This window comes from Pogona vitticeps, chromosome 1, assembly GCF_051106095.1.
Source record: "Pogona vitticeps strain Pit_001003342236 chromosome 1, PviZW2.1, whole genome shotgun sequence".
NCBI classification, from domain to species: Eukaryota; Metazoa; Chordata; class Lepidosauria; order Squamata; family Agamidae; genus Pogona; species Pogona vitticeps.
The window spans coordinates 331,328,757-331,333,720 of record NC_135783.1 but is presented as its reverse complement, the minus strand read 5'-3'; the positions used below and the strand labels follow the sequence as shown (position 1 = coordinate 331,333,720).

Sequence of the window (4,964 nt, the reverse complement as noted above, 5' to 3'; positions counted from 1 at the left end):
CTAGCAAAGTGCTACTCTGAGCAGTGTACAAAAAGTAAAGGAAAAATCATAAAAATTATGAAAAACACATTCATAAACACATTCTAAAATACAAAGAACAGAAGAATTAAAGAAGACAGGTGGCAAGAAAACTGTCAGGTAGCAAAGAATCTTTCCTCCTCCTACACACATTTCATCAACTGAAGAGATCCTCCCCAAAAGCTTCCTTGAAAAGCTCTGGTTTTAGTGGTTTTTAGAAGCAAGGAGGGAAGGCATCTGGTGTAATTCCTGTGGCAGCACATTCCACAAGGAAGGTGCCAGAGCAGAGAAAGCCTAGCTTCTGGTAGTTGTTTTCCGGGCCTCTCAAGGTGTCAATATTCATAGGTGCATGGTCTCTGAGGACCTAGTCAGATGGGCAATCAAACTTGACAGGAGACGTTCAGACAGACTGCAAGGCACCAAATCTTTCAAGGACTTTACACATATGTTAGAACCAACACCTTAAACCTGGTACATAAGCAGACTGATAATGGAGGAAAGATTGCAGTATATCTTAGAGTTACAAGTGAAACAGAAATGTTAATTATTATAGCAGAACATTTCAGTTTCTGCCCTTTCCAATTCCTCTGTCATGAATTAAATTATATATTATAGATATAGCTATATAAAAGACATACACATAACAATGCTAATGTATGGAAGAACCATTCTAAATCTAATTGTATAAGAAAATAATAATTCCTTTCATCTGGAGACACCTACTTTCCACAAATATTTGGATCATTCCTTTATTCCTAGAGCATACTAGGAGTCTTCAGAGTTTACTTGATAACTGGCACAGTTTTTTTTTAAATTGAGAGCTGGGTTGCTGTTTTTTAAACCTGTGATGAAATAGCACCAGATGTCTGTAAGTGGAACACCTCCACGTTGCCAAAGTAACCTGTGAAAAATGAGAAGAATGTTCCTGCATAGGGTTTAAGCCAATAACATTTTTACACTTCGAAAGCAGATAACAGATTTCGAAGCACTTTGCATATATCAGCTAAAGATTCCCAACACAGTGGTTACATCATGAACACCTCAGGGACGAAGAATAACTTTGGAACGTTCCAAATTTTAATTCCCTAGACCTATCGGTCTGCTTAAGCAACCATTTGCGTTGCTAGGAATCAAGCATGACTCTCTACCTAGGAAGCAGGATAGAGTGATTTGTTTAACCCTTCTATGTCAAGGAAGCTCATTCCAGTTTTCGGAAGATGTGATGTTTGTATAATTTAAAAGGTTTATGGGAATTTCCTTGCAAAGCCCCTGAAGTTATATTACTTATGTTTCATATTCTTTCCAATAGGTCTAGCATTAACGTATTGCATTTTCAGGTAATTACAGGTATAAGAGTTTCTGGAAGAGACAATAATAGGAAAAGTTTAATGCAGTAGAAAAAGAGATAGATACTGTATAATGAGGTGGATTTGTTCAAGAAAAACACCCATGGTCTTTAGTTAGTAAGACCTGAACAAGAGTATCAATGAAAGGAACTTTTTGAGATCATTATATCAATGGGATGCCCTAAGTTGGAGACAACTTAATAGTACAATGGTTGCTAAATTGAGAACTGTGGCACCATGGGGTGCTATCAAATCCAATCAGGGGCACCGCAGAATCCTCAAAGTACTAGTCAGATTGGGCTTCCCCTCTCCCTTCTCCCCTCCCCCCTGTGTGTGTGTACGTGTGAATTTTTCTCTGCCTGTCTGCCACCACCAGATGAATATTGACTTTGTCCTAGTTCTGTTTCTCACCTACTCTGGAGTACCTTGTTTCTGAACCACACTGGACACCAGCTGCCACTGCTCTACAATCTGGAGGCCCTTGTTATCAAATATACATATTTAATGTGAAACCATAGTAATTGTAGTCTGAACTTTACAGAGCACCATCTCTCAAATAACGTTGGCATTTTGGATGGCACCTGTAAAGTTCTGGCTAAAATCCAGGGGTGAGTGCCCTACTGCTAGTGGATACAGGACAAATTTTCTGTGTGGAGAGATACAATCAACATAGCATTTATGTACATACAGTTTATGCCCCACTGAATTACAGAAGAAGATCTAGCAAACTGTCAAGATAACACTATTGAAGTAGCCTGCTTCTGGTTGAAAATAGTCTAATTATTTTAACATTTTGATTGGTTTTAACTATACACATATTTCACATACACACATAATTTGAAATTGTGCAATACTAAGAAAGAAAGAAAGAAAGAAAGAAAGAGAGAAAGAAAGAAAGAAAGAAAGAAAGAAAGAAAGAAAGAAAGAAAGAAAGAAAGAAAGAAAGAAAGAAAGAAAGAATTTTTCCACAACACTTTGGGGTTAGCCAGAGAGGAAGAGAGAAAGGGAAAGGGAGAGAGAGAGAAAAGAGAGAGAGATTTAGTTAAACAGAGATAGATATACAGATTTGTACAGTTCAGATATATAATGCAATGTAAAAAGCAAAGCAGATAAAGACCCTTCTCTGTTTGGGCAGCAAAATAATCCTGACAGCTCTAAGCAATGGGCACAAGGTTCTGATGGAATCCCCTATTAACAACCAGCCAGGTTAAGCCTGCTTTCTCTTTTCCACTGCTGCCCTCTAGGATAGTTTGCAACATCAGGAATAGTATACTGTAACTACAGTAACCTTTTACCAGCAACAATCTCACCTACTCTCGTGCTACCTTTCTCCCATATTCCCAACTGTTATCATTTTTTCTTCTCCTAACTCTCCACTGAGAATACTCTATAGTCTGTTGATATGGATCACTTTCCAGATTGTCCAGATAGAGAGATTTCTGTTATCACTTAGACTAACAAAACATGTAGCTTGAGCTTACTTAAACCACAACCTATTTAACCACATGCAAATAACCTATAACTCTTCATGTTTGGAGCACTATATCTGTATCTATATCTATATCTATAAAATGCCAAAATATGCTTTGCTGCAACAGATTAACATAGCTAGTGGATGGAATGCATTACCTGATATTGTATTTCATGGCTCGATACTGTAAACTGTAATCAGTAATTCGAAGCATCATCATCATCACCATCATACATTTATGTTAGGTTCTCTACTCTTGATTAACAAGAATCATCTTAGTAATTAAAGATCCAATGTTAAGCACACTTATCAGGGATAAGTCTCTTGAATGTAATCAACTTCATATCCGAATAGATATTCTAATGATTGTTCTGTTAGTATAAAATATAAGAGTCAGCATGTGTAGTAGTTAGAATGCTGAACCTGGATCTTCCAAGGCATAAGACTTACTTGGGTCAGTCTCTCATCCTTAGCCTGATATATATTACTGGGTTACTGCCAGGTTATGTGGAGGAGAAGAGCCATCAGTTAGAGTTTGGGAAGAATGTGTTAGGATTAATGCTAATTTTTTTGCTTCTGTGCCAAACAAGAGAACAAGCAGATGTGTCTACTCTTTTTAAAATAACAGTTTGAAAGTACTTTCAGAATGTATTTTTTTTAAAAGATAAGACATATCAGTTGGCTTGCTCTCTTATTTGTTGCAAAATTAATATTTTTTTGCATTGTGTTATTTCTAAGCTCCTAATAAATGAAATTTATAATTGTATGTGTACACTGTGTGTATTTGTGTGCAGTTGTGGTTCCACCCATCCCCTTCCACGTACACCGCTAGTCATTTTGTACACTTGCTTATTATCTCGAAATTTCCCATGAGCATCAGTTTGGAAACTGTAGTTTGAGCCTCAGGTGTATGAGAAGCCAGCTGAACTGGCTAACAGTAGATACCAGAACTTATTTGCTTTTGTCGCTTGCCAGGTGTCATGCTGAAAAGCTATGTTATTACTAACTACTGTGCCAACTATGTGCTTAGTTCTATCAGTAACATTTTTAATAGAATCTACTTACTAAGCCTCATTTCAAGAAAGGCGTGTGGAGAAATGCTGCTGTGTTGCTCCCCAGGGAAGCTGAAGAGCACTTACTCTGTGCTTTTCCCTCTTGCCTTCTTTACTGACAGAACTCACCCACATCTGTCAGCAATATAGGAAAATACCTACAGCTGAGCTGCACTTGGAAGATATATTTTCTTGCATCAGTGACTGGGCAAAATGCAACAGTTGAGATCAGAAATGCTTTTGCTTCACATACAGTCTCATTAGTGGGAAAGGTATCTCAAGCAACTCAATGTATGAAAGGAAAAAAACGCATCTCCCCCCCCCAAGTCATTCTTAAGTTGTTCATTTAGACAGTTTGCTCCCTACGTCAATGAGGTTTAAAGCATGACACCCAAGGCAGAGCAATATGCGTGCATAAGTCCAGCTGAAATGACTGATTGATGTGGTTTTGTTCAGTCTTCTGTCTAGTCTAGATCCGGTCTTTTATCATGCTTAGAATAAAGTATTTGGAGTAAGTAGGTCAGTATGGTCTGCTTATACCTGTATGTATGAAATCCTTGTCCCCATCCCAGTTTTGGTCACATTTTAAGCAAAACTATAACCAGAGATACATTCGGTCCAAGCTCTTGCTTAAAACAATTGGTGAGAACCAGTGAGATTTTGATTTTCTCTACTCTTCATTGTTGTTGTTTTTACAACATGTACAATGAACTTGTTTTGTCTTTGTTAAGGTTATTTTTGAATGCTGGTGGCACAGCAGTGGATCAACTGTGAAAAATGAAAAGCAAAGTACAAAGATGATGTAAAAATTTTGGCAGGAAAGAGATCGTTCAGAGAAGAAACGCTCAAAAAAAATAACAGAAAGATTAGTTTATCAATCATGTTGGCAATGAATGAACAATAAAAATCCTAACAGTTATTTTATGAAGAGCTTTGACTTGAGCTCCTTGACGACACTGAATGGATCTTCATTTTGCATGAAATGTCACCAAATTTAGGATGGGAACAGGAATTTAATACAAACAGACACATGTTATTTGATATGCATCAATATAATAATAATAATAATAATAATAA

The 4,964-nt window shown here is 37.1% G+C and overlaps 1 long non-coding RNA gene across 1 annotated transcript; it reads right to left on the bottom strand.

The window, feature by feature from the left end:
- Positions 1–793: 793 nt before the first annotated feature.
- Positions 794–4,736, bottom strand: LOC144586074 (uncharacterized). Its single transcript, XR_013540797.1, has 2 exons — positions 3,901–4,736; positions 794–919 (listed from the first exon to the last, which is right to left on the bottom strand). It is a non-coding gene; the product is annotated as an uncharacterized LOC144586074 (long non-coding RNA).
- Positions 4,737–4,964: the final 228 nt, after the last annotated feature.